At 38.6% G+C, this 9,709-nt stretch overlaps 1 long non-coding RNA gene across 2 annotated transcripts in view; it reads right to left on the bottom strand.

Moving 5' to 3' along the window:
- Positions 1-1,348: 1,348 nt before the first annotated feature.
- LOC148132414 (uncharacterized) overlaps positions 1,349-9,709 on the bottom strand; it is an 84,609-nt gene continuing 76,248 nt past the window's right edge. Inside the window, exons 3-5 of one of the 2 annotated variants that reach the window (XR_015747970.1) lie at positions 8,225-8,294; positions 6,627-6,753; positions 1,391-1,870 (exon numbers count right to left, since the gene is read on the bottom strand). This is a non-coding gene — a long non-coding RNA (uncharacterized LOC148132414). Of the gene's footprint in view, positions 1,871-6,626; positions 6,754-8,224; positions 8,295-9,709 lie in introns of both variants that reach the window. The other variant, XR_015747971.1, reaches the window with a different exon arrangement.

The raw sequence follows: 9,709 nt of genomic DNA, 5'->3' as shown, positions 1-9,709 counted from the left end.
CCAGGTTTTATGGCTTTGCTTGCAGAAGTCTCCAGCCAGTAACAAGCCATGTTTTTAGCTGGATGCATAATGCAGTTTTCCTTCCAAGCAAAAGAAATGCCCATTTTCATTGCCAAGTCAAACTTGGCAATGACTTCCTACCTTTTTGTAAACAAAACTTACGTTTTATGAATTGCTCTGAACATTAACATTCAGAAAGCCTTTTTTAGAAGGTGACTTCTAAGCACAGCAATGGACTAAGCCCCTAAACATATAGTTATCCAAACATAGTTCTAAACATAGTTAATGAAGTTATCCATAAAGAAGAAAAATCTGGGATGCTGAACCCAAGCAAATATTTAAAGACAGTCAAAGAACCGAGATTTCTGAGTTGGAAATCTCATAGCTCGGTATTATATCAAACGCTGCCTAGCTTGAACTGTCTTAGCAAACTGCAGCTCCAAACCTCTGAAGATGACCTTCAAGCAATGGGCTTTGATACCATTTTTGGATGCTGTTCAAATAACCTGATGCCAAAATGTTTCGTGTTTTAAAAGGTCAAATCCATCACACTCTAGGGAAGCCAGAAATAAGCTGGCAAGTAATGCAAGGGAAGCAGGATTGGTGTAATCTGGCTCCTATTAACCCCTGGGTTAAGCCATGTTTTGTCCTTTAAAAGTAGCCCCATACAGCAAGCAATAATTCTAATACAATTCCTCAGCAGCTGGTACTTGTTCTGAGTAAGGGTTTATCTATGGCTAATGTACATGTGCTTCTGTCTTGCTTACCCATTCTGATTTTTAGCAAAAAACAAAACAAAACACCATATAGATTAGACAGGCTTCCTCTATTAAAAAACTATTTCCCACATTGTCTTATGACCTAGGATATCAAACCATGTAGTAGGGCTGTATTATTATTATCCTTCTCATCTTTCCTATTACCTATTTGTTTAGCATCTTATGACTATAGCTTTGTTGTTTGTATCTCATGATTTATGTTGATTGCTCTTATTTAGTATCTTATGACTATCACTGAGTGTTGTATGTTATGATTTATGATGATTGCATTATGATTATGATCATGATTTATCACCTGTTGCTTGTATGTACAGTACACTGAGAGCTTATGCACCAGAGACAAATTCCTTGTGTGTCCAGTAAAGAATTCTGCTACTACTACTAACTATCCCTTTGCATAATTGTTCTGGTGTTTTTCTATACATCTTTCTGTTTTCTCAGCCCTTTACAAAGACAAGATTTCAGCCATGGAGGTATATTTTTTGATAAGGACCTTTTCTGGTCTTTGTTAATTATAACCTGCAACAAACTCTTACCAACCACTAAAAAAATGAGTTGCTCATTTTGGGAAGTTCATGTTTTTATTCTCCCATATTAATTTCCCGTCGTTTTCTAACCTTTCCAGTAGCTATTCTACTTAGAAAATGACAAGGGGTTTTGTGTAGATGAAAAATAAACTGTCTCTTTATTCACAAATACAATACAAAATAAAATTGTACATTTTCCCCCAAAGGTCTATGGAGATTCTCAGTTATCCAGGTCATGGTGTCCCAGAGTTTTTGTTTTTTCAAGAGGCACCTGGACTTTCGTGGTTTTTTTTCTTTGAGAACATTCCACTTCTCATCCAAGAAGCTTCCTCAGTTCTAACTGACTGGAGGGGAAGCATTCTATAACAAAAAATATTGGTTATATAAATTATTTTCCTTAATGCCTCCCTATTAAACTTTTGGTCCATTTTCAGAATCACCTCTTGAGTGATGTTACTCTGAATCAGCCTTCATCAACAGATGTCTCCAGATGTGTTCGACTACGAATTCCAGAATTCCCATTCAATACAGTCATGTTAGCCAAGGAGTTGCAGTCCAACGCATCTAAAAGACAATCAGATTGGGAAAGTTTATCTTGGGACATGAAGTGTCTTGAACATGAATCGTGTGATCTCATGCAAGGAGTTAAGTATTCCACCTAAGAATTTCCCCCAAATCTTGCAAAACCTGCAGTCTAATTGTAGATTGTAATGAAAACCCAACAGATCTCAAATGAAAAAGCCTAAGGTTTCAACATTCTTGCTCAGTACTTTTCATTATGATATAACATTTAGTGTGAGTTCACCTAAATCTCATGAAATCACAGTAAGTAGCAATACCTAGCTAACTTTGGATGAACTGAGAAAAATTAAACAAGTACAAGGTTTATACTTCAATGGAAACCAATAGAAAATCCCCGCAGGGTTAAACAGGCTCAGTTTGAAAGTTAAAAAAAGCAAATAACATGTTATTTCTAGGAATACTAAGCAGGTGTTTCCATAAATCAGCATCTCCTTTCTCAACAAACTTCATCATTTATTACTTTACACAACATTTGTTTATTTTACTTCATTTCATTTGGAAAGGGAGCAGGTGCCCTTTAGAGAATGGTTGGCACCACACTGCTAACTATTGCTATATCTTATTTTCAATTAAGTCATTGTTTGTAAGATAAGATTTTTGAGCCCAGGTAACTCTATCCTTTTTTTCTTTTTTCTTTTCTCCAAAAATGTCTTCGGTGCCTATTGGGAATACAGCAATCTTTACAAAAGAGCCACGACCCACTAAGAGAAATGAATTAAACAACTCTGCAAGCCAGAGTATTTGTCTCCGAAAATTCATTAGATCAGCAAAGGCATCATCTGGAAAACGATAAGAATCGGATAGCAAATCATACTACTGCCGTGGGGACTATTACATCAACTTAGGAATCCCAATTACAGAAGCAAGACTGCAAAAGTGTTCCAAATTTCAATACAAATACAGCTGAAAGCTTCTTAACCAAAACCTGCCCATCCAATTATTTTTCTGGATTCAGAATTTGCTCTGAGCCTCCCGTATTAATGTAATGGTATGTAAATATTAAACATTCCCAATCAGTTGAGCCTTCTTGATCCAAATATTTGGAAGCCGTAGCCAGTTGGACTACTGTAGTTATTCTGATAACAGTAGCAAGATGCCATTTCAGCCTCAAAACACACACATGCCCAATTAAATAGTGTATGTGGAGCCATGGTAAATTCTAGTTGGTGGGAAATAGATTGCTTGTTCAATATGACCCATCTCATGGCAAAAACATTGTCCTATAGTTACAATGTGGCTCATGTGCATGGCATCTGTATAGAATCATAATCTTGAAACAAGGGAGGATTGAAAGGTAAAGCGAAATTGGTCACAAATGTCTCCATTTGATTTGAAAGGAACAAGTTTGAAGGCAGAATTCTGAAAGGTCTCTCTGGATGCTGTTCAAATTGCTGGTTATTATCTTTATTTGAGTGACCACCCCCTCCTCCTCTGGCTTCTGCCAGTTCTGTAAGATCTGGCAGAATTGACTCACTCTTGGTCCTGTGAATTTAAGTAAGGTCTTCTAGCAGCAGGAGGACTTTCTCTGTCATGACACCTAAATATATGTATGGCTCCCATCTTACCAGCCTTTTTAAAAAGCATCAGTTCTTCTCTCATGTATTAGCATGATTGGGTGGGCTTTTCATCTGTTTATTTCCCCTATGGGATGGGGAAAATTGATTATTGTTCGAAGGAAGGAAGGAAGGAAGGAAGGTGTGTTTGTGTTTTAATGTGAACTTGCATTTTGGGCCCAGAGGTTTCCACAAACTGGCTTACATAGCAGGAATAAAAACCAAAGAAAGCCTTGATTGAAGGCTAAATGGTTGCTTCATGGCAAAGGTTTTAAGTGAAGAAAAAAGATATAGTGCAAAAAAATTGAACCCCATCCCTAGGATGCAGTTCTTATTCATATTTGGGAAGACTAAAACTTTGCTAGATTGTATTCAAAGAAGACCCTCAATCACTTAGGTTAAAAGATACAGTTAACATCATAGCTAGTTAAGGCTATGTTTACACAAAGTACTTTACCAGATTAAGTAACGGTGATAACAGAAATATTTCCTAAATTTGGTTAGTATTAACTTTGATTTGTTGGGAGGGAAAGGAAAAAGGAAGGAAGCTTAACACAATGGGCTCCTGGAACTTTAAGATGCGATTTTGCAAAACTTTGAAAAATGGGTGAATTGAGGTTAAGTTAATGCAAACTCTTTCTCTCTTCCATAATAAGAATGTTTTTTCCTGGACCAATGGTCCCTACTCACAGTCACTCATGCCGTAGTCACTTCCTGTCTTGATTATTGCAGCACACTGTTGAGGTAATTTCCCATTAGGAGAATGAGTGCACACAGGGAGACGTAGTGAGAGTGATGTTGAGTAACACATGACCAGCACACAGATGCACTGAATAGTAAAATGTAGGATTTACTTCCAGTAAATGGTTAAGCAAAGTCCAACAAGCAGTCCAAGTCATACACGGTTAAAGCAGTCAGCATTTCAGTCCAGGGATAATCCAAATAACAAAGTCCAGTGTCATAAACAGTTTAGTAAATAGATTCACAGCAATCCAAGAAGAACGACGATCAGCAACAGTCAACAGGGAAAAATGCAGGAACCAAGAACATTGACCATCAGAACATCTAGCAACTAGCAGCTAACAACAGAACTAACAACCCAGGTTTCTGGCTCCATCTTATGGCTGTTTGAGGAAACACACCCAATTATAATTTTAGCATTCCCTTAAAGAGACAGTATTATCCTGGTCTATCCTGGTTTATATATTTCCAACCCAACTGTTAGGTGACTATCAATTCCTAACACACTCTCTACATGGGGCTGCCCTTGAAGAGCATCCGGAAGCTCCAGTTGGTGCAAAATGCAGCAGTCTGCATGTTTTGTATGTTTTGTATGCACATGTTTCACCTCTCCTGCGGGAGTTGCATTGGTTGCCGATTTGCTTCCAGGTGCAATTCAAGGTGCTAGTTGTCACCTTTAAAGCCCTTCATGACTTGGGACTAGGCTATCTGAGGCAATGTTTCTTTCCGGTCACATCTACCCGGCCCATTAGAGCAGGGAGGCAGGGAATGCTACGGATCCCATCCCTGAGGGAGATATACTTGGTGGGACCCAGAAGAAGGGCCTTCTCCATAGTGGCTCCCTCTCTCTGGAACATCATTCCCCCCATTTTTTTTTAAAAAAATACATTATATCCCTGCAAAAAATATAGAAGTAAACATAATCTGTAATCTATATAAGATGCAGTCATGTACTTGCCCCACAAAACAGTAACTGCATTCAAATTACATACAAATCCCCCACAAAGTAGTAACTGCATTCAAATCAGAATTAACTGATTTTCTCAGTTTGCACAATCTCTTGGACCATACACTAACCCAGAGATGAATGAATTCCCAGAACTCAACTAAGTTGAGATGGGTTCCCAGAACTCAACTAAGCCATAAAACAAGCAAGGCTAAAGTTAACCAGGATTCAGATACTGGTAAAATTGCCCTGTCATGTATAATCTAACCCTAGAACAAGGGTCTTCAAACTTGGCAAGTTTAAGACTTGTGGACTTCAACTCCCAGAATTCCTGAGCTAACATGACTGGAGGAGGAATTCTGGGAGTTGAAGTCCACAAATCTTAAAGCTGTCAAGTTTGAAGACCCCTGCCCTAGAAGATCCAGGGTCAACAGCCAGATAAATCCATTCTCAACTGAAGCTGACTCACCATTTTATCCTGAGGAAGAAGGTTAAACCACCAAAGAATTACATTTTATAGACAACTTCAAGGACTTTTTTTAAAAGGTGCTAATGTTTTATTGATTTCATGAATGCTTTAATTAGAGTCTCTCAATCTTGACAGCTTTAAGATGTGTGGACCAACTCCCAGAATTCCCCAACCAGCATCGCAGAATTCCCCAGGCATGAGAATCCTGAGAGTTGAAGGTCTACACATCTTAAAGCTGCCAACACTAAGAACTACTCTTTCAATTTATGCAGGCTGTAAGTTGCAATCAATGAATAAGTAAATAAAGTTTCCTTCGAGTTGAGCACCCTGACGGTTCCTCCACACCAAGGGTCCCCAAACTTGGCAACTTTAAGACTTGTAGACTTCAATATGCTGGCTGGAGAATTCTGGGAACTGAAGTCCACAAGTCTTAAAGTTGCCAAGTTTTGAGACCTTGGCTCCACACCAATAAGAAGTAATAGTGTGCCATTGTCATTGCCTTCTTGACATTTCTTTTTCACTGCCCAGCCCAGCCTATAATCCTGGGATTTATTGATAGTCCCTCATCCACATATTAACCAAGTCTGACCTGTTTTATCTTTTTTCAAGAACAGCCAAGGTTAACAAGCTGCCAACATCTGCTGTGACCTAAATTATAAGTCAATCTAATTATCCTCATTTCATGACCTTCTAGTAGACAGTCCCTGAAGTTGTTTTGATTCTAAAGCTCAAAAAAAAAAAAAAATGGGTATTACATGGACATGCACTGCTAAACCTCAGGCTGGTAAGAGATAATTGTTTGTTTAGAATTGAGCTGATTTCTTTCTTGCAATAGTGGAAATAATTATGGGAAAAGAAAGAATAATGACCTTGGAGTTCTGTCTGTCTCGTTGCATATATTTCAATACAATATGTCTGTGTTTCTGTCTCTGTGTTAGCCCTTCCTCAGGGCTTTGGGTTGGGCAAGCATTACACAGTTCAAAATCAATATAATTCTTTCTTCCCTGCCACTCCTTTACTCATCCAGACCTTGAAACGCCATCATCTTAAGTCTTTATTTCCACATGAATAAATAAGGTTGTAGTTAGATGTCAGGAGATTAACAGCAGCCTTCTGTCTTCCAGCAGATGATATAATGTCTGGGTTTCACTCTGCTCTGCAAAACATTTAGACGATCAGTGCTTTGCCCAGGGCAAAAAGGTGACTTGAGGTAAGTGGAAAAGTCTGCAAGGCCACTTTAAGGGCTGCAAATGAAAGGGAGGCTTTTTTCAATCTGAGGAGCCCTGGTGGCACAGCGGTTAGAATGCAGTATTGGCAGCAAACTCAGCCCACATCCTGATGGGACTCAGCCTTCCATCCTTCTGGGGTTGGTAAAATGAGGACCCAGATTGTTGGGGGCAATATGCTGACATTTGTAAACCATTTAGAGCAGGGGTGTCAAGTTTGATTTCATTGAGGGCCACCTCAGGGTTGTGTTTGACCTCGGAGGGGCAGGGGGGGCACAGCCAGGATGGACATAGCCAGCTCGACGTCACTCGTGTCGTGGGCACCTGTGGTGGCCCTAACACTGCCAGTGAAAACGGGCACACGAGCTCCATTTTTGGCTGTGACGGCTTCCTGCAATCCTCTGCCAGTTAAAACGGAGCTCGGGAGGGCCAAGCTCCATTTTTGCTGGCAGAGGCACCTTCACTGTTTCCAGGATGCAGGCCAGATCCAGCACAGGCCTTGAGTTTGACACCCCTGATTCAGACCATGCTATAAAGTACTATGAAGCAGTATATAAGTCTAAGTGCTATTGTTATTGTTATCTATTGGTCTAACAGAACAAACTCTAAAAGGGCACCCCTATCTTTGGGCAACCAAGCCGCTTGGCTGAGTAAAGCTAGGGATCAGTTTAGAGTCTCTTCGTATCTCCAAAGCTCATCTCTGAGAGATCTCATCACAGGCAAACTTATTTACATGCGATTAGTTAATTATTCATCTTGAATGGATTAATCAATCGTTATTAACAAGCTGACAACCCCAAACTGTATGTACGCATTTAAATGAAGTCCAGGTATTCATGCTGTATGACAAGTGAGACTTCAAATAAAATTGTGAAGCAGCTTTCATTCCAAACTGTGTCCTGTGCGCATTGTATGACCTGTGACAACTACCAGGGGGCTAAAGCAAATCACTGGAAGCTCTCACTGCTGGTTGTTGTTCTGCATGATTTATTGTGTGGTTTTGCTTCTCTCCGATCCTCCATTAGATAGGCATTCAAGGAGAGGGGTACAGCTTAATTACATGCCCACCAAGGAGACAAGACCATGCAGAAGTATACACAACAGACAGAGACAGCCTGTGTGCTACAGTGGTTGGTTAAGCTGTTGGACTTTTAATGGGAAGGTACAGATTCAAGTCCCTCCTTCAAGTCCAGAGGCATTCACGGGGTAATTTTGGCTTGATCACACATTCTCACTTTGAGAACAAAAACTCTTGGAATGTAAATCAAGCTCCCAGTCAACCCACCAGAACTCCCTTAAATATTGCTACTTCATTTTTGGAGAAATTTGTACGATGGATATCTTTGTTGGTTGTTGTTGTTTTGTTTTTAATCAAGCAATCTCATCAAGAAATATGCTCACCGCTGCAGATTCGGAAATGATTTCCACTGTCTTTATTTGGTGTGCCTGAGTTCCTCAGCGGCCGTCCTTTCTCTAGTTGATCAATGTGGATATGAAAAGACATCGTTGACCAAACAAAGAAAAAAAAAAGACTACAGCAAGTATTCTGAAATAAATGCACTGTTCTCTGTCACTCCTGGAAATTAAGAACATTTCATATTTTATTCCCTCATGAAAGAGGCATACTGGGAAGATAATAATGGCTGAAAATAGAGAGGTAGAAGGATTTTTTGTTTCTTTCTCTTTCTTCCTCACCTTCTTTTTTTCTATTTACTGGAGTAATTCTTTTTTTTTTTTTTTAGAAAAAAAACCACTGAGACAATCCCCCTCTAAACCTTGTTAACATGTAAATTTTCCAGGTGAAACTCTCATGTCCTTTGCAATTTAAATAAGCTGATTTTTAATAAGATTTTTAAATCTGTTAAAAATATAAATAAAAATATAAAAGATGTTAAACATCTTTCTTTATTATCTTAATCTAAGAACTACTGTTAAATATATATTTCTATATATACACTACTCTTAAATCCAGTAGAGAAAGGGAAGCTGTGAAAAGCTAAAAAAAATCGTTATTTTTATTCTATGAGAATAAATGAGAATTATAAAATTAGGCAGTTGAATTATTCAGTTCCTGATTTCCTGTCTAATATAGACCAAAATGTGTGGTTCCTAGTTTTCCATTAGAAAAGATGAAATTAATTGATTAATTAATTGAGTTCTTTTGTCTTTTCATTTTTTTAAAAAAAAATCCTCCATCTGTTTACATACAGAGAGAGATGCAAGATTGAATTTCCTAAAACTGAGCTAAGCTTGAGACGTAGTACCAAATTCCTTAAAAATGATGAGATTACTTTTTCTATAAACAGGAAACATTGTGACTTGAGTATGACAAGCAGTGAGAATAACCTCATAGAATAACCATAGGGGATGAAAATGTGAGCTTAAAAAAAGCATTCATACCAATATCAGCTCCTAGGTACCCTATGGCACAAACTAATTAAGCATTAACAGTAATCATTGTCTGGGTTTCTGTAACAGATCAATTTGGGTCATTTTTAGATTCAGCATATCCCATGAATTAGCACTCCAGTCAATTAAAGGTCGGGAAAAGGGTCACTCTAATAATCGAATACATGATAGTCATTAATTAAGTCATTTTTGTGTTGTGTGAAACCAGAAACCTTATGGACTACTGGTCCCTAGTAGTTTCATTGGAGATGAGTTAAGATACATTTCATAGACTCATTAAGGCCACAGAGACTCATTGAAGGAATCCCAGATAGATGGCTATCTAGCCTCTGTTTGAACAAGGGAAAAGGGATCGTCTATTTTCTGGATAATTGGTTTCACTGCCAAATTGGCCTGACTCTTAAGACATTTTTGCTAGCATTTAGGTAGAATCAGCCTCCCTGTAATTTCAATCCACTGTTTCATGTCATACACGCT

This window comes from Notechis scutatus, chromosome 2, assembly GCF_049901735.1.
Source record: "Notechis scutatus isolate UNSWTSFEM ecotype Mainland chromosome 2, rNotScu1.2, whole genome shotgun sequence".
Lineage (NCBI taxonomy): Eukaryota > Metazoa > Chordata > Lepidosauria > Squamata > Elapidae > Notechis > Notechis scutatus.
This window is presented reverse-complemented; position numbering and strand designations above follow the sequence as displayed.